This window comes from Tamandua tetradactyla, chromosome 1 (assembly GCF_023851605.1).
Source record: "Tamandua tetradactyla isolate mTamTet1 chromosome 1, mTamTet1.pri, whole genome shotgun sequence".
In the NCBI taxonomy this organism is placed as follows: Eukaryota; Metazoa; Chordata; class Mammalia; order Pilosa; family Myrmecophagidae; genus Tamandua; species Tamandua tetradactyla.
In genome coordinates, this window is record NC_135327.1 from 197,034,842 (window position 1) to 197,062,698 (window position 27,857).

At 37.2% G+C, this 27,857-nt stretch overlaps 1 long non-coding RNA gene across 5 annotated transcripts in view; it reads left to right on the forward strand.

The window, feature by feature from the left end:
• LOC143674711 (uncharacterized) overlaps positions 1-27,857 on the forward strand; it is a 221,941-nt gene that overhangs the window by 8,746 nt on the left and 185,338 nt on the right. For 4 of the 5 annotated variants that reach the window (XR_013171190.1, XR_013171185.1, XR_013171187.1 and 1 more), the window contains exons 2-3: positions 5,444-5,483; positions 6,420-6,608. This is a non-coding gene — a long non-coding RNA (uncharacterized LOC143674711). Of the gene's footprint in view, positions 1-5,443; positions 5,484-5,965; positions 6,093-6,419; positions 6,609-27,857 lie in introns of those variants that run through there. The other variant, XR_013171191.1, reaches the window with a different exon arrangement.

Below are 27,857 nucleotides of genomic sequence, written 5' to 3' on the forward strand. Positions count from 1 at the left end.
GTTTGCCATACCTTAACGAAAAATAACATCTTCTGAGAGTCCTATTTACAATGGATTCTTATCTGCAGGGATGCAGATTAAGATTAAGAACATGTGTTTTTGAAGGTACATAATTTACCCTACCATAGGTTAGAATTATTAAAATTGTAGGTAGATGGTTTTTCAGAAACTTTTGGCCAGTTGGCTCTATTACAATTTTGTAGGCTTGGAGAAAACCATTTTAAGGCCCAGCTCTGGATAAGACTACAACAACAATATGAAAATTTAATTAAAAGATTACTAGAAAAGGCAGGCAGGTAGAGTGTTAGCAAATCAGTTGAATATCCTACAGGAGCCTTTTTTATTTAAGTTATTCTTTTATTTAAAATATATGACTTATGCTTATCTGAGGTTTCTACTAGAAACTATACATTTACCAACCAAGAATTGCATTTAAAGTGCTTTTGTGTATGTGTTTGAATGCAAAGAAAACTGTGCATCCTGGGGAAGGTCTTGCATTCCCTATACTGAAAAATGAAATAGGGTCTTAGGAAGGTAAAATTTAAAAAATGAAGACAAATATAGCAACAACAAACAACAACAAAAAGAATTCCAGCCTGCATTGACTTTTTATGCTGAAAGGAAATTTTGAATTTGAGCCAAAGAATTTTCTATTTCATTTTATAGCAGCCTCAGTCCCTTTGGAAGAAGGTGAGCATACATATAAGGAATAAATATCCACCATATTTTTCTTTAGTAGAAAAAACTTGCTTATGCAAGCAACTGTCTCTTTCTTTTTTCAATATTGAATTGCCTAGTTGGACTAAAGGAAACCTTTAAAAATAACTGCTTGGCATCCATATGGGTTCACATAAACTCAAAGGAAATCAATCAGGATAAGCAAACAATATTAAGTAAACTTTGACTTTCTCTTGCACTGTACTTCTTTTTGCTTAGGCTTTCATGGGAATTATATTTTCGAAAGCCTGAATGCCCAGAAAGCTTAAATGACTTGTCTCAAGAACTTACTGTCTCCTTTTCATCCTTCATGTCTTCAGCTTAATTACCTCTTCATTCATTTCTTTGCTAAAGAAATGATGCTCCATACATCCTAGCTAAAGTAGGTCTCTCATTCTTTCTCCCAGAAGTTTTTAAAAAATTTTTATTGATATGTATTATATATTCACATACCATGTAATCATCCAAAGTATACTATCAGTGGTTCAAAATATCATGTCCCAGTACTTTTTGTTTTTTTATTTTTTGTGTATTTATTATTTTTAATATGTATTTATTATTTTTTTTATTTTTTAGTCCCAGTACTTTTTAAAAAGCATTTATCTTGGTCCCTCTTTATTCTGTTTATTCATTTCCTTGTTGATTTTCACTTGCACTAGAATGAAGGATTTCATGAAACAGGTACTGTTATCTCTTTTTCTACTTTTCCTAGCATATAAATGTAAATCCTCAAAATGAGAGGGAAGGAAGGAAGAATGGGGAATTCAAATGTTGAACATTAAAATAGTCTACTTTCTTGAATCCTACCTGTAGAAAATATTCCCCAGGTTCTAGTACTGGCCCACCTTTGTCCCTGTGTCTCTTTCCTGTGACAATTTTGTAACTTAGTTACTATTTGCCAAGTACCCAGTCAACTTGCAAACAATATTCAGAGCAAGTGTTTTCAGTGATCATCTCTTCATAGTGAATCAGCTTCTTAATAACTGCTAATATGCATTTCCAATATTTATTGGTCATCTGCATGGGGAAATTGCCACCAACATCTTGCCCTCACTTGGTCCAGAATGACTTTCTGTTTCCTTCCAAACCAACATCTTTGAACACTCCTGATCATCCTGGATCTAGGTAGGTGGGTGTCAGTTTGGCTGCATGCTTGAATGGCATGGGGTGGGGGTAGGGGTGGTGTATCAAAATCTGATGCACAGGCCTCATTCCCAACCCCCACCACACTGAATTAAATAGGAATTTGTAAGCCATCAGCATATTTGAAAGCTCCCAGGTGATTCAAACATGTAGCCAAGGTTGAGAACTACAAAACTACTTATATAGGCTTTGGGACTAGCCATCTCTGATTCTACCATCCCCTCCCTTGCCTTTTGAAACCAATCAGTTGCAAGTACTATCTATCATTTTTACTCCTTAATTGAAAGGAGGAATATGTTTCCTCCTTTTCATATCGTATTATTCCTTTAGTTTAAGCATCATTAAAGCACCTCTTGGCCTCTAGTCTTTTCTGCTTCTACTCATGCCAGACAAATCTTCCCAATATATGGTTCTGATTATATTAGCCCTCATTTCAAAAACTTATCTGTCCGTGTTAAGGCTCTAGCTTCTTCACCAAGCTTAGTCCTGTACCCACTACTTTTAATGAGGGCTTCATGATAACTTAAATACATTGATTTCCTTCCCATTACATGCCCCTAAATTTCCTGCTACTCCCTGGAACACCCTTCCTTCCATTCTCCACATGTTCAAATTTCTGTGTTCATCAAGGGCCAACTCAAATTCTACCATTTCCCATGTCAACCTTCCCTGATCTTTTCAGCTAGAATTAGTTTCTTCCACTTCTGGATTCTCTTAGAACGTTTATGTTCTGTCTAAGGACCGTTGCATGGAAAACAATTTGCAAATTAAAGGTTTATTTTTCTGTTCTTTAATAGATCTAATTATTTGTTTTACCATGACACTGATACTTGAAATTTAGTATATGTATGTATAACTTGGGCAAACTATTTAAATTGCATATACCTGGGCCTATTTCCAGAGAGTCTAAAAGTTTGAGAACTGATTCTAGTCTCAACAGACACCAAATTGCAAATGTTTTTTGTTTTTTTGTTTTTTTTTTTTTACATGGGCAAGCACCGGAAAGCAAACCCACATCTCTGGCATAGCAGGCAAGAATTCTGCCACTGAGCCACTGTTGCTTGCCTGCAAATGTCTTTTAATTGGTGTTCCTGTGGACTATACTTTGAGAAACATTGTTCTAGGAAGTTTTTCCTTAATTTCATGTCACTTGGATCCATAAACACATTGATTTCTTGGAATTATGTAATGTAAATCCAAGTGCAGCCTATACTAGCATTATTGATAACATTCCTGAAAATGGCATAAAGTTTTTCTTACACCAGGGATGAAAAACTCCAATGATTATAAGGACCAGGCAGGCCAAGTCTAGGACAAAACTTGGCTCCTGTGTTTGGGGATCTTAGGAAGTGGTAGGAACTATGATGACTAAAGAAGCTCCCTGCTATTCAGTTTTGAGTAATTATTTACATTTGAGAATGTATAAAAAATATTACCAGATCTTACAATTTTCTAAGGAAGCTGGAAATCCAGAATTTTATGTCACATATCCAGATTTCTAAATGGTAACTTATTGTTCTTAAAATACTGTGAGGTTTGGTACAGCACAGGAACCTTCTGTTTGCAACTCTTACTTAATCCAAGAATTATCTTTCATAACTGATATTAATAATTGCCATAGCCCAAACAACCCTAAAGAGAGGTATGGAAAGATCAAAAGTGATGGTGGAGTTATACATAGAAGATAGGATTTAACAAATGAATATGAATGCTGAATCGTTAAATTGATATCTCTTTTAATCTCCAGTATTTTAAAGCAGCTGGAAATGAAAACCTAAAATTGTGAAATTGTAACCCTTGTCAAACTCTGAAATATGTTCTACAACTAATTGTGGTGCTGTGCTTTGAAATTTATAGCTTTTTTGTATATATGTTCTTTTTTGCAAAAAAAATAAGGGAAAACAGTCAATTGTGATGATAAAAAATATTTAAGCCCTCTAGCCTCCTATATTCTGGAGCAGCTAGAAGGAAAAACATGAAAGGATCGTATGGTAGCCCATGACAAACTCTGAGATCTGTCCTGTAACCACTTGTTGAAGAGTGCTTTGAAAGCTATTGCTTTTTTATTTCTTTGTTTTGTGTATATGTTATACTATACAATAAAAAAAGTTAAAAAAAAAAAAAAAAAAGAAAAGAAAGAAAGCTACTCACAAAGAAAAGCCCAGGATGAAATATCCTCCTCACAGATGAATTCTACCAAGCTTTACAAGACAAATTAACACCAATCATGATCAGACTCTTCAAAAAAATTGAAAAGAATGGAATGCTACCTAACTCATACTATTAGACCAACATCACCCTAATACCAAAGCCAGATAAAGACACCACAAGAAAACCACAGACCTTTATCCCTTATGAATACAGATGCAAAATTCTTCAATGAAATAGAAGCAAACTGAATTCGATAACACATTAAAACATTATACATCATGATCATGCGAGATTTATCCCAAGTATGCAAGCATAGTTTAATGAAAGAAAATCAATTAATGGAATATGCCACACTAACAGAACAAAGAGAAAAAACAAAACAAAACATGATAGTCTCAGTTGTTGCAGAAAAGATATTTGACAAAATCCAGCATACTTTCTTGATAAAAACATGTAGAAGATGATGATAGAGGGAAATTTCCTCAAAATGAGAAAGGGCATATGTGAAAAACTACTAACAGCATTCTCAATGGTGAGACTAAACACTTTCCCTCTAATATCAGGAGCAAGACAAGGATGACCCTGTCAGCACTGTTATTCAACACTGTACTGGCAGTCCTAGTCAGAACAATTGGCAAGAAAAAGAAATAACATGCATCCAAATAGGAAAGGAAAAAGGAATAAAACACTCCCTGTTTGCAGAAAACATGATTTTATACTAGAGAAACCTGAAAAACCAACAAACAAAACAACTAGAGTTGAATGAATTCAGCAAAGTGGTAGGGCACAAGATTAACATGAAAAAACTGAAGTGTTTCTATACCCTAGTAATGAACAATCTGAGGAGGAAATTAAGAAAAATATTCCATTTTCAAGTGCAGCTAAGAGACTCAAATGCTAGGAATAAATTTGGATTAGTAATGAAATTTGGGTCTATACACAGCTTTGGGATGTCATAATCTTCAAATTAAATTATAGACTCATACTATGGGGGGCTCACAGAGGAACAGTTAGAAGATGTCATGTCTCCACATTTATCCCTTTACTCACCTTCTCCCTGCTACCCATTCCATGCTGGGGAAAGATATCACTTTATTTCTCCCACATAAAATTACTTTTTTCTAGGTGCCTCTGAGGCTGTAAAAAGTAATTAAGAATTTTTTCAAGGGGAGGAAACCTCAAAATTCTCTCCTTTCTACCTTCCTTTGGACTATAGCTATAATATAAAAAATTCAACAGAGATGATAATACTTTAAGATTTTTAAAGCATTGCTTTAAACCTTTATCTTAATTACTTTAATCCTTTAAAGGATTACTATGTGGTACTTTTCTCAAATATATATTTTTCGCTATCATTTCTATTCAGTTCTCAGAAATTTGATGGGCTGTATATTCTAATTGTGATAGTCAAAATGGTGTTCTTAAATTCTAGGTTATGGACTACTGCTGTGTAACAGGAGACAAAAGAAAAGGTAGAGACTTTCAGTTTTTACTTTGTGTCTTGCAAATTGCTTTAGTTTTTATACAATAAGCACATATCTTTTTGTAAACTTTTATATTGTATAATAAATATAACATATATATAAATCAAAGGAAGAAAAAAGCATTAATTTTCAGAGCATTCCTCAATGAGTAGTTACAAGATAGATCCCAGAGTTTGTCATGAGCTACCATACCATCCTCTCAGATTTTTCCTTCTAGCTGCTCTAGGATATATAGGAGGCTAGAAGGAATAAATATTTTTTATCATCACTATTGCCTTTTTTTCTTTTTTGTAAAAAATAACATATACAAAAAACAATAAATTTCAAAGCACAGCACAACAATTAGTTGTAGAACAAATTTCAGAGTTTGACATGGGTTACAATTCCACAATTTTAGGTTTTTACTTCTAGCTGCTCTAAGATATTCAGGATTAAAATAAATATCAATTTAGTGATTCAGCAATCATATTTGTTTGTTAAACCCTATCTTCTCTATATAACTCTACCATCACCTTTGATCTTTTTATCCCTCTCTTTCAGGGTATTTGGGCTATGGCCAAACTTTTTCACGTTGGAAGGGGCTGTCAATAATATGGGGTAGGGAGATGGAACTATCTGATGTTCTGGAGAGCTGGGCCCTCTAGATTTCAGAACTTATCTGGTTCAGGGATCCATCTGGAGGTTGTAGGCTTCTGGAAAGTTACACAAGTGCATGGAACCTTTGTAGAATCTTATATATTGCTCTAGGTATTCTTTAGGATTGGCAGGAATGGTCCTGGTTGGGGGTTGGCAGGTTATGATAGGTAGCAATGTCTAGCTGCAGCTTGCATAAGAGTGACCTCCAAAGTAGGCTCTTGACTCTATTTGAATTCTTTCAGCCACTGATACCTTATTTGTTGCACTTCTTTTCCCCCTTTTGATCAGGATGGCATTGTTGATCCCATGGTGCCAGGGTTGGACTCATCCCTGGAAGTCATCTCCCACACCACCAGGGAGACTTTTACCCGTGGATGTCATGTTCCTCGCACTTACAGAGTTGATCTTGGAGAGGGTGAGGCCACATCTGAGCAACAAAAGAGGTCCTCCAGAAGTAACTCTTAGGCATATCTATAGGTAGGCTAAGCTTCTCAACTACCTATATAAGCTTCATAAGATTAAGCCTCAAGATTAAGGACTTGGCCTGTTGTTTTGGGTGTCCTATAATAGATCCTTTTTGATATAAAAACTATTCCTAGCTGACAATTTACAATCAAAATTTTAAAGCAGGTATGGATACTAATTGAAGCACATGCCTTTTCCTTCTTGGAATAGGCTAACACTTTCTGGATATACAGCTATAAATTTGTGGCAAGACGATATTTTAAACTATTAGCTGGAATCTCCTCCACATTTTATTGTACTCCTTGTCCTCTTTATTATGAGAACATCTATCAGTGTATTTGCAGTAGTCTACTGGAGAAACAAAACAACTCAGGATTATCTCAAAAACTTCAGAAAAACCATGTGATAAAAGTAAACATCCATTCATTGTAAAAAAATTATTAGAAAATTACTAATAGAAAAAACTTCCTTAACTTAGTGCAGAAAATCTGTAGCAGATAATAGATGTGATAGAGAAATTGTGGATGCATTCCTTCAAAATGGGGAACATGATAAGGATTCCTGCTGTCAATACCCCAATATCTGGCATGGTATTGGAGGCCCTGGCCAATGTACCCAGAGAGTATATGATCTCAGTTGTATGAAATAATTCGAATTTGCAAGTTAATAAAGTAGAAAACTCACATACCAGTTACCAGGGGCCAGGGTGGGAGAGAGGTAGGGAATGGGGAGGTTAATGCCTAATTGGTACCAGATTTGCTGTCTGGGGTAATGGAAAAGTTTTAATAATGGACCATGGTGATAGTAGCACAACATTGTACATGCAAGTAACACCCCTGCATTGTATATTTGAATGTGGTTAAATGGGGAAATGTTATGATGTATGTATGTTACTAGAATACATTTTAAATAAAAGCATAGGACTGTAAAACACAAATAGTAGGTACTAATAAAAAACATGGACTATAGTTAATAGTACAATTATAAAAATGCTCTTTTCTCAATTTTAACAAATTACCACACTAATGCAGTGTATTAATAATAGGGTGGCATATGGGAACACTATATTTTATCCATGATTTTTCTATAAACCTGCAACTTTTCTAATAAACATAATAAAATAAAAGGGGAAATGTTATGTTCTATGTCTGTTACTCGAATAAAAATTTTAAAAACAATAGAATTGTACATGAACAGTGAACCCTAATGTAAACTAGGGAGTACAGTTTATAGTCTAATCATAAGAATATTGTTTCATCAGTTGTAACAAAGTTACCATACTAACACAAAGTATTAATAATAAGGAAAGTGTGTGTATGTTGAGGATGAAAGATATATGGGAATTCTCTACTTTCTGCATGATTTTTCTGTATAACTACAGCTTCTTTAATTAAAAAACAGAATTATGAAGGGAAGTATATATATATACACATATATATAGTGATATAATATTTGACAGTAAAAAAGCCAATAAAATCAACAAGCTGTCTGAACGAATAGGTTCAGCAATGATGCCAAATTCAAGATCAACTTATGAAAATCCTTAGCATCTGTATCAATCTGGGTCCAACAGTAACTTAAAAGCAGGGAAATTTTGGGTGGGCCACAGTGGCTCAGCAGGCAGAGTTCTCGCCTGCCAAGCTGGAGACCCGGGTTCGATTCCCGGTACCTGCCCATGTTAAAAAAAAAAAAAGCAAGGAAATTTTAATATGAAGAATTGTTAAGCTATAATGAGAGAGTAATTATAAAGATGGAACAAGAATTCTAAAGGACATCCTAAAGGATTAACTTGGAAGAGGGGTTTAGACTGCATTGAAGAAGGTGTTGTTGCTCGCTGAATGGCAGAAAAGTTCACTGGATTGCCTGGGCTAGAGCTGGTCACAGTTAGTAGGTGAGCATACGAAACTCTCTGGGGCACAGTTATGCCAGTCCTGGAGGGCACACAGTTGGGCACACAAGGAGGTAGGCACATACAGAGTCAGACTACTACTGTCACTGTGAAGTCTGGAATATAGGGTAACCATATCAGAAGGGCTGTGGGAAACAAACCTCCAGGATGCAGGCAAGTCAAGATTGATGGACAGATGGGCAGAGGGAGTCAGATTCTTAGAGATACTTGGGGAACTTCTGTGAGCCCTGTTGAAACTGGGAGCTACAGAAGCTTCCTTCTGCAGCGATCTAGCATGCTTTTGTGTATGGCTTGGTCTAGGGAGGCTTCAGGCTACTGTGTGGGATGAAGGGTGAGTGGCTAGTTTGCTGGATGGCCAGTTCCCAGCATGTGTGTGCATGGGGTTGAGGACAGGGTACAGAGAAGTAACCTAAGTTACTAAGACACAGACCCATGATATCTGGACTCCAAGCTATACCATAATTGCCTGATTAAGAGTTAGAAAAAGTACACAGCAGCCAAACTCTGGAGAAAGTTACACTCTGCAGGCATAAAGCATTGGAGCATCAATCAGTGGAGGAAAAAAAGTGAAGCCTGGCAAAAGAGTTAGACCCCTCCATCCTGAGTTTCTCTGTGGCATCCTCTCCTGACAAAGCTTACCATCAGGTCAGCTGGCAAAGGACAACTTTTAAAGAGTCCCTATCCATTTTTTTGTAGATCAGGCAATGAAGGGTGAATTTGGAATTGAGACAATAAAATGACAATAAAATGGCACTAGCTTCCCAACTAAAAACAGAAAATAAAATGCCCCATTCACAAAGATTTCTGCTTCTAGCCAAGTTGGAGTAATTGGGACTGCTATACCCTCATCTTAAACACTAAAAAAAGTGGAAAAGAAATTGTGAAACAACAGTTTTCATACATTGGACAGTGGGCAACACAGGACAGTGAACCCTGAGAGAGGGAAAAAGTGAGGTGAGCTCTATTCTTGCCCGAGCAGTGCTTCGAGAGAGTTTCCAGACCACAACACAGGGAGGGGAACCTAGGCAGAGTTCAGAGATACCCTCAATTCAGGAGATGGATTTGGAAGTTCAGAGAGGACAAGGCACACAAGAATTAGAGAACAGAGTGGTGCACAGAGCAAGAACTCCAGAGATCTGCAGGAGTCCTGCCTCAAGTTTTCACCAGAATACAGCTCAGTGTGTGTATGTGGGGAAACTTCCCGAAGCTGGGGGAAGAACGACCTGCAAGGAGCCAGCAGAAGAATTGCAGTCTCTCATAAGACCAGGAATAGTTGTTAGTCTTTCCAACCAGTGAGAAGCATTTCAATACAAGGGGCATGATTAGAGTATTTAGAAATGTGTTGCTTCAGTAGTAGAGAAAAATCAGCCTCAGGCTAAAAGCCTCGCTGGTCCTATCTGATAAAGCTTAAAAGCAAGCCTCAAAGGATCAAGTTGTTCCCAAAAACCTAATTGTGTCCCAGCACAGAGCTCAAGAATATTTTTTAAAACAAGGCTATCCAAAACCCAGGAAGGTAAAATTCACAATGTTTGACATCAAATAAAAATTATCAGGCATGCAAAAAATTAGGAAAAGATGTCCAGTAATGAGGAAATATTACCAACAATAATGTCTCAGATGATGGACATAGTAGACAAATGCATTAAAACTATTATTACAGTTTCTATTCAAGAAAGTAGAGGAAATAAAATGCATATTAAGAAGAGACATGAAATTTAAAAAATGCAAGCAAAAGAAACAAAGGAAGCTACACTAAGGCATATCATTATCAAAGCACTTAAAACTAGTGAAAAAGAGGAAATCTTCAAAGCTGCCAGAGGAAAATGATGTATTATATTCAGAGGAACAAAAATAAGAATGACAGATGACTTCTGGTCAAAATTTTGTTAATGAGACAAGTTTGCTCTGTGTTTTAACTGGATTTTCTATTTCTAAGAGCAGAAAGCAACTTAACTGATAGAACAGTATTTTACATCTCTCCAGTAATTGATGTAGAACACATAGTTTATTCATTTTACCAAATGCAATAGGTGAAAATTGGAACATTTTCCAAAAATCATTTAATAGAAATTTTTACTATTTTGTGGAAATGGTAAATTAAGGCAATGATCCTTTAAATGGCAAAAGAAATACATGATAATTGTTATAATATTTCATGTTTGTGAATGTCTTTGTATGGAACTGTGGTAGGTAGTTTACAAATATAATCAAATTGAATTTTCTCAGTGTCTGTGCTCATTATCTTTTCTAGAACAGAGTCTTTGATATTTAGAGACTATAAAAACTACAATGTCAGTTCCTCTTATAGCTAGCTGTCCAGCTTCTGGAAAATATCCTTATGGGGATGGGGCATGCCTTTTTTTTCTCCTTTCTCCTAGATAAAATGCAGAAGAGAAGGTGGAACTGAAGCATTGAAGTCAACTTGGTAATGTAGGGTATGTACAGCAGAGGGCCTGATGGAAGCAGTGAGGGTCCCAAACACCATCAAGGAGTATACCAGCCTTGAGCACCTACCTGGAATTTTATTTTTTTTAAATGAGAGACTGTAAGTTGTGAATATACAAACAATCATGCGTAAAATACAGACTTCCCATATACCACCCTATTATTAACACTTCACATGGCATGGTATCTTTTTTACAATTGATGGGAACATATTTTTATAATTGTACTAACTACAGTCCATAGTTTAACTGTTTGTGTTGTTCAGTTCTATGGATTTTTAAAAAAATTTATTCTAGTACATATATACAACCTACAATTTGTCTTTTTAACCACATTCAAATATATAATTAGTGCTGTCAGTTAAGTTCATAAGGTTGTGTTACCGTTATCACCATTCATTACCAAATATCATTATGCTCCTTTCTCTCTTCTCTTTCTGGGACCCCTGTAATGTACATGTTGCTATGCCTAACGGTGTCCCAGAGGTCTCTTAAGCTATTTTCACTTTGTATTATTCTTTTTTACTTTCTGCTTTTCAGACTGACTGATTTCAGTTGTCTTGTCTCCAAGTTCACTGACTTTTTTTCTTCTGCTACCTCCAATCTGCTATTGAACCCTTCCAGGGAATTTTACGTTGCAGTTATGGTGGTCTTTATCTCCAGTGGTTCTGTTTAGTTCCTTTTTTGTTTTTTTTTTTAACATTTTTTAAATTGTGAAATATGACATATACAAAAAAGCAATAAATTTCAAACTCATTTTAACAAGTAGTAATAGAAAAGATTTCAAAGTTTGGTATGGGTTACAGTTTCACAATTTCAGGTTTTTCTGTCTAGCTAATCCAAGACACTGGAGACACACACAAAAATTCCATATGAGTAGTCATACTCAGGAAGGTGTTGTGGATCCCACAGTGCCAGAGCCAGGCTCATCACTGGGGGTCATGTCCCATGTTGTCAGGGAGATTTTTACCCTTGGATGTCATGTTCCACTTAGGGAGGAGGGTAATGGTTTTCCTTACAAAGTTGGGCTTAGAAAGAGAGAGGCCACATCTGAGCAACAAAAGAGGTTTCCTGGGAGAAACTCTTTAGGCATAATTATAGATTGTCTTAGCTTCTATGCTACAAAAATAAGTTTCATAAGGGAAAGCCTCAAAATCAAGGGCTTGACCTATTTTCTTGGGAGTCCCTAATGTTCAAGAGATTACCAAGGGGTTTCCTAGGTGTGAACATTTATTAGTTCCATATTTTTTTCTCCAGTCCCTTAAGGGACTCTGCCAATACTTTTTTTTTATTATGAGATTTATTATAAGAATAGGCTTATGTGATTGTGGGGATGTGCAAGTTCAAATTCGGTGGGACAGGTTGCAAGCTGGGGACTTCTATAAAAGTTTTTGATTAAACCCAGGAGATACTTCCTGGCTGAAGCAGAGATGGACATTCTTCTTTCCAACTGCTGAAATTATAACTTCTTCCTTTTTCAGCTAATTGGATGAGACTTCTTTCATTGTTAAAGCAATCTTCTTAGGTGATTGTAGAAATAATCAATCATAGATGAAATCAACTTAGTGATTATTTAAATCCATGAAATAGCTTCACAGTAACAATTGGGCCAGTGCTTACTTAACCAAGCAACTGTACCCATAACATGAACTTGACCATCACAGAGAGGTAGGCCTAAGTAGCATACCTCCATGGCTGCCACACTTCTTTTGGTCAAAGTTCAGTTTCCTGAGGAGCAGTATCAATCAGCTTTTGCTGTATAATAAACCAGCTTAAAACACAGTGACTTTTACAAAATTTTTCTTATGCATTTGAGAGTTAGCTCTGCTTGTTTCAGCTAGGTTTGTTAACATGTCTAGGAGTTGGGTGGCTATCATCTGATCTATGTTAGCCTCAGCTAGAGTTAACTAGGAATACTTAGCTCTGGTTCATGTATATCTCATCCTTCAGCAGGCTAACTTGGACATGTCCTTGTTTTGGTAACATTAGCAATACAAGAGAAAGCAAGTGGAAACACTGTGGGCTTCTTGAGGCCTGGGCTTGTAACTGGCCTACCATCAGTTCTGGCCAGTACAAATCACATAGTTGATCTCACTGTCAAGGAGTAGCCCCTGATTGGAAGGCACAGCAAAGTTAATGGCACAGAGCATGGATATAGGGAAGGATGAGGGATTGAAGCCATCATTGTAATCTACTATAGGTCCGAGTTGATTAGGGAGGCTTCCATCTGCTTTTCAAGCAGTATAATTGTGGGGTGTTGGATTATCATAACAGCAGCATGATATCAGTAGCCAGAAGAAGGCAAGAAATATGAGAACAATTGCAATTATCACATTTATATCCAATTTTCTCATTGGCATAGGTCCAACTGGGAGAATAAGTGCCATGAATCAGTTGGCCTACTGTAGATAAAGAAAGAGACTTTTTTCCTTAATTAATTGACTATTTCATTTTTCTTAAAAATTTACACAGGTACAATGAGAGTTATTACCTGTTGTACAGAATCCACCTTGGAATGCCCATAAATAATTGATATTAATTTTATTATTTAGAACAATTTTAACTAACATATATATACTCATCATTGGGCCTCTAAAGCTTAAACTGTTTTATTTACTGTTTGGATCATAGTCAGAATAAACTGCAGATCATATACTAATTTGGAAACGTCTAGTGATAGTAGAAATTCTTGGTGAAACGTGGTGATAAGTTACCACATTCAGCTATTAACAAAATCTGAGTAACTGAGGGAAGGAAACCTAGCTGGGAGTTAGGGATTACAAAACACTTCCCCTCTGAGCCATGGTTTCTATATGAGTAAATGAGAACAATTATGCAGCCCATATATAATTCAAATGCATGGTCTGAACTAACAAGGCCAGGTTCAATTCAGTTAGACTTACTGTTATTCTTACTTGTATATTATGGATTGGTACAGGGAGGCTTTATAGCACAGCTGTCCAAAGAGAGAAGCCATGACATGGAGATCAGATGGAGAATTCAGACCACATACCATGCTCATAATACCTCAGTATCAATCCTGAGGGTGCCCCCAAAGTCCCTTCACTCTGACAATATCCATTGGTTATATTCCCTGAACTCTATGCCAATCCCAAGAAATGGGGCGACATTTTGCTTTGGCACCCCTTACCTTTTCCGGATAAACAGAAATAAACATAATGGAAAGTCCAATAAAAATATAAGCAATCCACAAGTAATCTGACATCTAAGATTCTTAATTCAAGAAAGGCTGATGCATCTGGAACACCTCTGTCAGCTTGGAAGGCATGCTAGACCCTTGCTGGTCCCTTGCTCCTGGGCTCCATGCTTTCAGCTTCTGTTCCTGTGGGGATTCCTCACTTTGCTTCTCTGGGGCTGGCTTTCATATCTTGGCTTCTCTTGGCTCTCTCCAGGTCCTGGCTTGCTTAACATCTCATGGCGATGTCTGTTGGGCTCCAAGTATCTTCACACATCTGTGTCTCTGTTCTCCAAATGCCAGCATCTGTGTCAGCTCTGCTCTGAAGTTTCTGTCAGCTTTCTCTCTGTCGGCTCTGAAGTTTCTGTCATTTCTCTCTACCAATACTTTTTAATTATCAGCCTACCTTAGTCTGGGATGTATCCGGGTATTACATTAAACTATACAGAATTACAAGGCCTCATTTCCATTTTGGGCTCCATGTGTTTGGTCATTTAAATGAGATATGCAGGCAGGTCAGTTTAGACTGTGTATTACAAAATATTTAGGTTCTAGACACAATAATGCTCTATGTCTTTTGTTTCATACAGTAGGTAAAGCTCTAGAATACATGCACTATTGTTTATTTGACCTGTATGCTGATTTACCTTAATTTGTTTGATTCCTTTTTAAAGTTTCTGTCTCTTTATTGAGATTCTCATATTGTTCATTCATTGTTTTTCTGATACCCTTTAGTTCTTTCTCTATATTTTCCTTCATCACCTTGAGTTTATTAACGATCATTTTTTTTAAGTCTTTGTCTGATATGCCCATGGTCCGGTCTTCTTCATTGATGGTTTCTGGATTTTTATCCTCTTCCTTTGGATGGGCTATCATTTTCTGGTTTTGTTTGTTTTTCTGTCTTGTACTTTGCACACTGTACATTTTTTTATTTAATTAATAATCATTCAATTTTTAATTAATTAAAATTATTTAATTTTTAATTATTAAAATTTTAACAAATGAAATAAAATATTAACTTATTTGATCAGTAATTCACAATATGATCACTTAGCTGCATATTCATCATTTCTTAGAACATTTACATCAATTTAGAAAAAGAAATAAAAAGACAACAGAAAAAGAAATAAAATGAAAACAGAAGAAAATAAAAAATTATACATATCATACCCCTTACCCCTCTCTTTCATTTATCACTAGCATTTCAAACTAAATTTATTTTAACATTTGTTCCCCCTATTATTTATTTTTATTCCATATGTTCTACTCTTATGTTGACAAGGTAGATAAAAGGAGCATCAGACTCAAGGTTTTCACAATCACACGTCACATTATGAAAGCTATATCATTATACAATTGTCATCAAGAAACATGGCTACTGGAACACAGCTCTACATTTTCAGAAAGTTCCCTCCAGCCTCTCCACTACATCTTGAATAACAAGGTGATAGCTACTTAATGTGAAAGAATAACCTCCAGGATAACCTCTCGACTCTGTTTGGAATCTCTCAGCCATTGACACTTTGTCTCATTTCACTCTTCCCCCCCTTGGCCGAGAAGGTTTTCTCAATCCCTTGATGCTGAGTCTCAGCTCATTCTAGAGGTTTTCTCAATCCCTTGATGCTGAGCCTCAGCTCATTCTACGGTTTTTCTCAATCCCTTGATGCTGAGTCTCAGCTCATTCTAGGATTTCTGCCCCACGTTGCCAGGAAGGTCCACACCCCTGGGAGTCATGTCCCACATAGACAGGGGGAGGGTGGTGAGCTTACTTGTGTTGTCTGGAGAGATAGGCCACATCTGAGCAACAAAAGAGGTTCTCTTGGGGGTGACTCTTAGGCCTAATTTTAAGTAGGCTTGACCTATCCTTTCACACTGTACATTTTAATATTTTTATACGTTAACTCTGGGATTTATTCCCTAGGATGTCTGTTTCTTGCATTTATAACCAGTTGGTTATATGACAGAAATCTTGAATTGTCACCCTTCCTGTAAGGAAGGTCGCCCAAAGCAAATGCAAAGCTCAGGGTCCTCCTCCCTGTCTTTTCTGGGCCTGTGTCTTGTCCTGTGCTTGTGCATTCTGATAGCCTTAGGTGTTACCCCATTTACAGGAGTTTAAATGGCCCATCTGCTTCCCAGAAGACAGATTATCTCTGTGTCCTCAGTATTCCACTGCTAGATATAAAGTAGGTAAACCTTTGCCCCAGGCCATACACCTCAACTCTTTCTTATACTGCCTGCATTGTCTGAAGCTGCTTTTGCCTGGAGGGCAAATTCTGGGAGGGGGGACATGACAGAAAGGAGCCTTCTAAACAGTCTTTCCCAGTTGGAACAAGGCCAGGGATGCACAAAGGGAGTGTTGGTCACCTCCATATACCCTGGAGAGGGGATGAAGAAGAGTCAAGGAAGGGTGCAGGAGTTTCTTCCATGGCTCCTATTTCAGTTTGCTAATGCTGCTGGAATGTAATATACCAGAAATGGGTTGGCTTTTATAAATGGGACTTATTAAGTTATAAGTTTACAGTTCTAAGGCCATAAAAATGTCCAAACTAAGGCATCCAGAAAAAGATAGCTGGACTCAAGAAAGGCTGATTCCTGTCTGAGATTTCTTTGTCACCTGGGAAGGCACATGGCTGGCATCCACTGGTCTTTGTTCCTGGTTCCATTGCTTTCAGCTTCTGATTCCAGTGGCTTCCTCTCTATGCATCTATGGGCCTTCACTTAGTTGCTCCAGGACAACACTCTGGGTTTCATCTTTTAGCTTAGCATCTCCTGGTGTCAGAGATTTGTTCTTTCCTGACTTCTGGGTTCAAACGGTTCTGAGCTCCTTCTGCTTCTCCAGACATCTGCATCTATGTTACTTCTGAAGCAGCTGTTCTCCAAGTGTCTGAGCATCCTCCAAAATGTTTTTCCTTTTAAAGAACATCAATAAACTAATCTAGACCCACCTTGAATGGGTATAGTCATATCTCTATCCAATCAAAAGATCACACCCACAACTGGTGTGTCACATCTCCATGAAACAATCCAATCAAAGTTTCTACCCTAAACAATGGGTCTGTCCCCAGAAAATTGGACTAGGAAAGAAGACACAGCTTTTCTGGGGTATATAAGAATTTCAAACCAGCACATCTCCCTAAAGCATGCTCTTTCTTGACTGTCCAGCAAATGCAGTCCTTCAGCTGTTCTCTGCAACTCTGAGGAAGCATAGCATCTTTAACTTTCCTCTTCTGCCTTTGTCTAGAACAGGCTAGGACAATGACCACACTCAAAGCTGGACCCCCAGTGACCTGAAGTTAGTAAACAAAAGCTGTGATCAGTGATCAGCACATTCCCATCTCAGATCTTGAGGAAGTGATTTTTTTTTAGGAAGTGATTTTTATGTCCATTTCTGGCACCTGCAAATTATGCCAGGAGCCAGACCCCACTGCTTCCTGCTGCAAGAGTGGGAGATGAGTGCAGGTAACACCCTCTTGCAGAGAGCAGTTTACTGGTTTCACCATAATTTACCAGCCTCTTCCTCTCACTCTTTCCTGGATGCTGTGCATTGTTCTACTGGACTTGCAAGTTTCAAAATAGTTGATTTAGACAGTTTAATAGCTTTTAATAGGGTTCTGGTGGAGGAACTGATTTCTGGAGCTTCCTACTCCACTATCTTCTCAACCATCTTCTCCTCTACATGGAATTTTACATAAAGGAAGCAAATTTCTATTTAAGCCTCTGTTTGAGGGCATTTTCTGTTACTTGCAATTGAACCTGATGCACACTAATACAAACAGGTGTCTTTTTTAATCCCCCAGAGACATTAAGCAAGTTCCTATTAAGTGGTGAAGCTTGGATTGGAATCAGGTTTGACTTTCTCTAAAATCCTTGCTTATTTCAGTAAATTACTTTTCTTACCATTAATGTTCAGAAAATAGCAGCTGTACTACTAAAGGATTTGCACAGGATGTTAAATAAAAATATCAGTAGCTACTAAGAGCTCTCACTGAAGCTCTCAGATAAATAAATATTTAAGAACATCTAAAGGCTTAGGATTTGAAAGGGAATATTTACATTGGAATAGTGACTTAAACTGAATTAAAGAAACAAACAGATAATGTAGAAGAAAACACCCCAACGGACAATTTATTTTAATTTCAGGATTGTTTTTATCCTTCATGACCTGATGTATGTGTATGTGTGTGTATGTGTGTGTGTGTGTGGTGTGATTATTGGTATATAGTTTGGTGATGGGGGGTTAGGTAAAATCACATTTACCTTCTAGGGCTTACAACTCTAATTTTACAATGGGAGTAAAAAATCATGCTACCCTAATGTAACAAAATAAGATATCACTAACTGAGAGAGTTCAGACAGAGTTGAGAAGCTATTCTGGAAGCTACTTTTATGCAAGCTTTAGCTCGATATTGCTAATTGCCATGGTTTGCCAACCCCCAACTAACATTATAAAGAACACCCAGGGCTCTATCTGAGATCCTGCAAAAGTTACACACACTAGGTTTATGTGCTGGTTTGAAAGAAAGTATGTCCCCTAGAAAATCCATGTTTTAATCAAAATCCCATTTCACAAAGGTAGAATAATCCCTATTCAATACTGTATGTTTGAAACTGTGATCAGATCATCTCCCTGGATGATGTGATTTAGTCAAGAGTGGTTGCTAAAGGATTAGGTGATGACATGTCCACACCCAGTTGGGTGGGTCATGATTGGTTTAGTGGAGTCCTATAAAAGAGGAAACATTTTGGAGAATGGGAGATTCAGAGAGAGCAGAGAATGCTGTAGCACCATGAAGCAGAGAGTCCACGAGCCAGCGACCTTTGGAGATGAAGAAGGAAAATGCCTCACAGGGAGCTTCATGAAACCAGAAGCCAGGGGTGAAGAAGCTAGCAGATGACACTGTGTTCACCATGTGTCCTTCCAGATGAGAGAGGAATCCTAACTGTGTTCATCATGTGCCTTTCCAGATGAGAGAGAAACTCTGACTGTGTTCACCATGTGCCCTTCCACTTAAGAGCGAAACCCTGAACTTCATCAGCCTTCTTGAACCAAGGTATCTTTCCCTGGATGCCTTTGATTGGGCATTTCTACAGACTTGTTGTAATTGGGACATTTTCTCAGCCTTAGAACTGTAAACTAGCAACTCATTAAATTCCCCTTTTTAAAAAGCCATTCTGTTTCCGGTATATTGCATTCCAGCAGCTAGCAAACTAGAACAGTTTACTTTTCAGAAACCTAAAATTTTCAGATCGATCCTAGGCCAGATAAGCCTGAAATCCAGAGGTGCCAGTCTCTCCAAGAACATCAACCAGCTCCATTCCTCTATCCCATATTGTTGATACCCCTTTTCAACATCAAAAAGGTTAGAATGGGTATAGCCCAAATATCGCCAAAGATTGGGAGAAGGATCAAAGGAGAAGGAGGTATTGTAATATAGAACTTAGGATTTAACAAATGAGTATGATTACTGAATCATTATATGGATGTTTCTTTTTAGTCTCCAGTGTCTTGGATCAGCTAGAAGGAAAAACCTGAAATTGTGGAAATATAACTCTTACCAAACTTTGAAATTTGTTCTATTACTACTTTTTAAAATACCTTGAAATTGATTACTTTTTTTGTATATATGTTATATTTCACAATAAAAAATGTTGAAAAATATTTACTATTTCTAATAAGATAGCTGAGGCTAAATGGCAAACAAGGCCAGAGAGCAGAGAGTGCAAATAGTGCAAATGAGCTTCATCTTGTGTATCATCAGCTCAGATAGTTATTGCTTGCCTCATATTCTGGGTTGAGAAGGATTCTGAAGATTTATCAGGGTAATGAGTGTAGGCCCATTACATAGAAGTGGCTGTCCATGTGTCCCTTATTTGCCATTCCTGCCTCATGTTATGTATTAATAAAAGCTTTAGAAATTTAAACCTTTACCTTTCTTTCTCAGTCCACAAGATTATGTTTGTCCTTGAAATTTCTTTTACCTTTATTAACATAGATATTAATGGAATTTAAAAAATCTATGTGGAAATCCAATTATTTTAGATTTGCATATAACGTATAATAATAATTCCAGGTATTCCAGTGGGTAAGTCTCTAAGACATTTATCCTCAGCTGTGCAGGGTTTTGACCTATTCTGTGACACACCGAAAGGGGTTAAGTAGCTGAATTAAGGATCAAATACAATATGCTGCCTTTTCTGAAAGGTAAGCCCTCAGGCCATCCCAAGCATACAACTGTCATATTTTCATTTTGGTTTTGGGCCTCTGTTCATGTTATTCCCCTCTGTTTGCAATTTTTCTCCCACCAATCATCTAATTATGCTAATTCCTAAGTCCTGAATTCCTCCTCTATGAAGCTTTCCTTGATAGTTCCATTGTAAGCCAGTAGTTCTCAAAGTATGGCACAGCAGCAGCAGTATTAACTGGAACTGGATCAGAAACTCAGGGGTTGGCTCAACAATTGTATTATCAAACCTCTGGGTGATTCTGATAGTTTCAGATTTGATCACCGCTGCTGTAGGCCTCTATTCATCACTCCCTTTCTCTGCACTCCTACTCTATTTTGGGTAATACTGTGTCATTCAGAACTGAATTCCCTTCTAACCGGTTCAGATAGTCCACTCTTGCAGGTAAATCTTTAATAAATATTTAGGACACAATTATTTGAAAGTAATGATCTAACCTTTCAAGATCAAATGATAAAAGTCATCTCCATGGTCAATTTTATATTCTTCTACTGCTGTGGGGGCCTTTGTGTGCTTGAGAGTGTTCTATCAGGCCCTTGATACAGATAGGACCCTTTATCTCTATACATGAAGACATGGAAAGGCCTATCAGATTCATGGTTCCATATGGAACATATGAATAATATCAATAATAATAACTAACTTTTATTGAGCACTTACTGCATTCCAGGTTCTGGTCTCAGCAGGATTGGTTACATAATTTGCAGGGCCCAAGGCAAAATGAAAATGTAAGGTATTTTGTTCATAAAGAGGAAAAAAGTACTGTTAAAGGTACTAAAATATAAAATATTTTCTCTTCTACTGTGGCCTCTCAGCATGTTTTGTTGTTTTTTATTTTCTATTTAATGTCATGCTCCCTCAGGCATGGAACCACTTGAGTGAGTGCAGACCTTCACAGGTACCCAGGGACCCTGTCTTGGGATTCCGTGTGCATGCACAAGGACCACCAACTGCCAAGTCATTTCTCCTGCTGACTGGCCACCAAACCAATGCCCCATGCCTTGGCTGGGGTGGAGAAGTCAACCAGGCATTCCCCCTTTCCGCCAGCCTGCAGACCAATCCATGGCAATCAGGTGACCCTATAGGGACAGGCTACGTACCTGGATGGGATGGATGAGATGCTTGCCCCTAAGGCAAGGAGCTACATACAGTAATATCCATTTTTTTTTTTTTTACATGGGCAGGCACTGGGAATTGAACCCAGGTCCTCGGGCATGGCAGGCAAGCACTCTTACCTGCTGAGCCACCGTGGCCTGCCCCAGTATTATCCATTTTACAGGTGAGAAAACTAAAATTCCAACATATAATATTTTGGCCCAGCACACATCCAAATTTTAGGTAAGAATGATGTTTACCTAGTAAGTGCCCAGTTAAGATTGTGTTCTGTGAGCTTGGCTTTGAGATGGCTGAGGCTTGCCACCGTAGAGGGCCACAATTTTTAAGAAGGAAAGACCTTGAAAAGAAGAGTTAATAATGTTTGGATACCTAAATGGTGTGACTTGAAAGATAGTGAGAAATTCCCAGAGCAGGGATATAGTGTAGGGACCTCTGGGCATACTCAAGAACAGTAACTATGGGGAAAATAATGAGTGACTTAAATGACTTAATTTAATGGTTGAAAAATGTAGAAACAATAATAAAAAAATCAATTTGTGTCTCCTTTGAATTAAGATCCCATTTGCCTGTTAACTAAATTTATCCCACATTTTCCTCCCATCACACCTCCCCCAACATCACTACCACTGTCAACATTGCAAGTATATATTGTGTGAATTCTCAGAGTATGGAGTTTAGTTTAATCAGACTTGGCCTTATTAAGGAAGAAGTTCCCATTAGGATAGCATCTCTACCAAATATCTCTTTCTCTTTTTTTTTTTTTTTTTTTGTACACTGTATGGCAGGTCCACATTTCATTATTTTCCATGTGAGTATCCTGCTATTGTAGCACCATTTGTTGAGTCTTTTTTTTTTTTTTTTTAACATGGGCCGGCACCGGGAATCAAACCCGGGTCCTCTGGCATGGCAGGCAAGCATTCTTGCCTGCTGAGCCACCGTGGCCCCCAAATATCTCTTTATGCCATTTAGGAATGGGTGGAAGGGATATATTTTGATTGAATTTGTTTTATATGCCTTGGGATAAATTTTTCATGAGCATGTATCTGTATGTGGGAAACAATCATATGGGGTATACTTCATTCCATTTGCTAAACTCGCTAGGGTAGAGGATATGGCAAAGATTTTATAACATTTCTTATATCAAAGAAAGTATTAAGCATAGAAATGAGAATATAGAAAAAGTATCAAAATGTGTGAAAAAAGAAGAAAATGTACATAAATAAAATATCACTAAATAACATGCATTTATGTTCCACATTCTTGTTGGTACTTAAAAATAGAATGATAAGAGGGTGATCTGGTGGGAGTAACTGTTTGGAAAAAAATCAATTTAGCATCACTTTGCTTTCAATTTCTGCTGCCAAGAGAACTCATGCTGCATCCTCTAATTCAAACATAAGTGTCTCCAGAAACCTTTGGATCCTATATTACAAAGACCCATCTGTTTTACCCTCTCAAAATTAGCATTTTAGCTTAGTTCACTTATGAATTCACTTATTCCTGACATTAGTTTGATTTTCCCACTTTTGTAATCTAAAATCACAACTGGCATCTTTTAGATTTGGATTCAACTCTAGAAAACAATTCTTAGCTATTTTAAATCCTTTTTGATTGTAAGTCGATTATAAATAAATAAAATTTGAAACATAATGATGCAAATATATATATGCACTATGATGTTTATTGCAGCACTGTTTACAAAAGCAAAAGTAGGAAACAAATATCTATGAACAGAGTGGTGGTTAAAGCAGTTATTATTAAAATGTATGAAATGTATGACCTGAAATGGAAGACTATGTATGATACATTAGGTGAAAAAAAAATATGTAGGTAGTTTTTTCTCTAGAAAAGTCATGTAAGAGCATAGATGGTAGATTGCAAAAGGAGAATGTGACTACCTCTGGAATGGGGATAGTGCAAAAGGGCAGAGGTGACAAGGGGGACTGTCACATTTTATTTTGTACATTTGTGTTATGTTTAAGTTTTCTACGATTAGAAAGTATAGATTCATATCTTATGTTGTAATTAAAAAGTCCAAACCAAAGCAAAAAATCTTGAATTATCAAGTATATGTAATAATACATGTATATATTATTGACATAAGTAAGGATCATTATATCTTTGGAGGCTTCCTTTCTAGTCCTGTTTTCAATCCTCTCATGTCTTGTACCCAGACCAAAAAAAAGGGAAATAAATGTAACATATATATGAGAGGAAATTTATAGAGTTGAAGATAACAGCTAGTCATAACTGTCTATTTAATTGTTTACAGTTGTAGGTAGGATACAGGACAGCGGCCGGTATATATTTGTGGATGTGTGTATATAAAATTTTGTTTTGTTTGGGGGGAGGTTATTTTTCTAATAATAATGATAATGATAATAAATTGGCATTGTCTTAAGTAATTTTAATGCATGAACTCATTTAATTTTTAAAAAACTTATTGTGAAATATATACATGTATATAAAAGTGAGAAATTTCAAAGTACATTTTAACAAGTAGATTTAGAACAAATTTCAAAGTTATGGTATGGGTTTCAGGTTCACCATTCTAAGTGTTTCCTTCTAGCTGCTCTAAGACACTGGAAACTAAAAAGAAACATCAATGTAATGATTCAGTAGTCATACTCATTTGTTAAATCCTTTCTTCTCCGATACAGCTCCTCCTCAATTGATCGTTCTCCCACTCTTTAGGGATATTTAAGCTATGCCCATTCTTACTTCTTCATATTGAAAAGGGGGGGTCAAAATTATGGGGTAAAGTGATGCAACTGGTTGATGCTCTTGGAAAGACTGGTAACTCTGGGTTTCAGGGCTTCTCTGGCATAGGAACCATCTGGAGGTTATAGGTTTCTGAAAAATAAACTTAGTGAGTGAAATTTTTAGAGTGTCACATAGAGCCCTGGGTATTCTTTAGGGTTTACAGGAATACTGTTAGTTGGGTTTGGCATACCACGGCAATTTGAAGTATCTAGCTGAAGCTTGCATAACAGTAACTCCCAGAATAGCCTCTCAACTATATTTGAAATCTCTTAGCCACTGATGCATTGCTTGTTTACATTTCTTTTACTCCTTCTGGTCATGTAGGCGTTGTCCATCCCACGGTCCAGGGCCAGGCTCATCCCTGGGAGTCATGCTCCACTTTGCCAGAGAGATTTTCACCCCTGGACATCATGTTCCACATAGGGGAGAGGTTAATGATTTTACTTGCAGAGTTGGGCTTACAGAAAAGAAAGCCACATCTGAGCAACAAAAGTGCTTCTCTGGAAGTAACTCTTAGACACAATTGTAGGTAGGCTTAGCTTCTCTCTATAGAAAAAAGTTTCATAAGTGCAAGCCTCAAGATCAAGGATGCGGCCTATTAATTTGGGAGTCCCTAATGTTTGAGAGACTATCAGTGGTTTCCCAGGTGGGAAACTTTAATAGTTCCATGTTTTTCCTCCAGACCCTCAGAGACTTTGTAAAAACTTTTAAATTATCTGCCTAATGTATCTGGAATGTATCCGGGTATTACATTAAGCTATACAGAATTGCAAAACCTTGTTCCTAATTCTAGGCTCCATGTTTAGGTTGTTTGACTGAACTGGCCAGACAGGTTAAGTTAGATGTGTGTTACAGAAAATTTAGGTTTTGGACAAAATAAACCTTTCTTCCTTTGGTCTCATACAGTTGGTGAAGTTCTAAAATACCGACAATATCATCCTTTATCCTGTATTCTGATTTACCTTAGTCCCAACCAAATTGTCTTCATACTTATCTCTAGTTGAAGCCTGATCTCTCTTTAGACTCCTTCAATAGTTACTGTATATAGGAATGTTGACTTTCAGAGCTGCAAAACTCCAGCTCTGAGTCTTAGGTGTCACACAGGTATCCAAAGTTCCAGAAAAATACCAGGTTATACACATATAGCACAGCATCTCAGAATTTAGAAATAACACTTAAAAGCTCAGGAATAAATGTGACTGGTGAAGGAGCTTGCAATCTAGGCTCCAATTTTCTTCTAAGTATTTTCTAAAAGAGACCATGTAATATTTGTCCTTTTGTTTCTGGCTTAATTTGTTTACCATAATATCCTCAAGGTTCATTCATTTCATTGCATAAACTCATTTAATCTTAACAACAACCCTATGAGGAGTTTTATGATTATTCCCGTTTTATAGATGAGAAACTGAAGCAGAGAGAGGTTAAGGAACTTGGCCAAGATTACCAGCTAGTAAGTGGTGGAGCTGGGATTCAAACCCAAGCAGGACCAATCTAGAGTCCATACATTCAACCACTGCACTAAAATGTTAAAAGCAAATAAATTCAAGTATACGTTAGGCAAGCACATCTTTTTTTTTTTAAATTTTTATTAATAAAACCAATCAACATACAATATGAACATTCTCTTTTTTCATCACATAGTTGTATATTCATCATCATGATTTCTTAGAACATTTGCATCAATTCAGAAAAAAATAAAAAGAAAACAGAAAAAAATTCATATGTACCATACCCCTTACCCCTCCCTTTCATTGATCACTAGCATTTCAATTTACTAAATTTATTTTAATGTTTGTTCCCCTTATTATTTATTTATTTTTAATCCATATGTTTTACTCATCTGTCCATAAGGTAGATAAAAGGAGCATCAGACACAAGGTTTTCACAATCACACAGTCACATTGTGAAAGCTATATCATTATACAATCATCTTCAAGAAACATGGCTACTGGATCATGCTCTACATTTTCAGGCAGTTCCCTCCAGCCTCTCTGTTACACCTTAACTAAAAGGGTGATATCTATTTAATGCATAAGAATAACCTCCAGGATAACCTTCTGATTCTGTTTGGAATCTCTCAGCCATGGAGACTTTATTTTGTCTCATTCCTCTCTTCCCCTTTCAGTTGAGAAGGTTTTCTCAATCCCTTGGTGCTGAGTCCCACCTCATTCTAGGATTTCTGTCCCACGTTGCCAGGAAGGTCCACACCCCTGGGAGTCATGTCCCACGTAGAGAGGAGGAGGGCAGTGAGTTTGCTTGTTAAGTTGGCTGAGAGAGAGAGGTCATGGCCTTTCTCTTGATCTGTACTGTAATCCACTTGAGAACTATGAATGTGGCTTAAATTGTGTATCCACACTGCCCCCTGCCCACCATTCAACATTGTGTAAGCATTTAATAATTTTCATTTATTAATTCATTCAATAAATATTTATTGAATTCAAAGATAAGTAGACTGTTCTTGTCTTGGTGGGACACACAATCTGATGATTAAATGCTTTCAAGGGTGAATTTATTATAAAAGTATCTCTAAGGACAGACTGGGCTTTCATTCATTTAATCATTCAACATATTACGCATGAATTATGTACCGGGCATCATGCTAAGTACCAAAAATATAATGGTAAGAAAATAGACATTGTACCTGCCCTTTAATCGTTTATGGTTAGTGGAGGAGACATACTAATTATATGATTATACAAATAATTACATAGTATGTTAAATTCTGAGATGGAAAGCTGCAGGGTGTTAAAGCACCTGGTCTTTTCTCAGGGTTCGTAAAACTCTAATCAGCTCACCTGGGGAGAAGAGCTGAGGAAACTTCCAAAGCTCAGGGAATAGCATGTGCAAAGACCCTGTGGTGAGAGAGAGCTTGATGTCTAAGAACTGATAGAAGGCAGCAGAGTAGTATCTCGGGAGTGATGGGGAGAGTGGTAGAGAGTGGTATGAGATTAGATGAGGGATAAGCAGAAGTCAGATCTCTAGGGCCTGAAGGTAACACTGAGAATTTTGCTCTTCATTCTAAGAATAATGGGAAGCCAATGAAATGAATTAATCAATATGGCATGAACTAATGGGCATTTTGGAAAAGACTCTAAGTGAAATGTGGGGACTGGACAGGAGAAAGCAACTTCAAGGCCCTGCATGATCTGGCTCCTTCTCATCACTTTTCAAGCTCTTTCCCATTCAGGGCCTTTGCTCAGGCCAATCTCTCTGCCTGGAACACTCTTCCCCCACTATTTGAAAGGCAGGATCCTTTATGTCTGAACTGAAAAGATAATTCCTTAGAGGGGCCTTTCCAAGCAAACTCTCTTCAGTGAGCCCCTCTTTTATTCTGTGTTTTAGTCCTGTGATTCTTTTCTTTTTAGCATTTATAACAATTTTCGATAATTTAATTTATTTGGCTTGTTTTTGTTGGTGTTTAATCTCCTTCATATAACCCCCTGACAGAAAGAACTATGACTGTCTTGAATTCCTGTTGCCTCATACAGTGTCTGGTACATAGTAGATGCTTAATAAATTTTTGTAGAATGAATGGTCCAGTGGAGATAAGAGTAGATGCAGGAAGTCCTATTAGGAATAGATGAGTGATA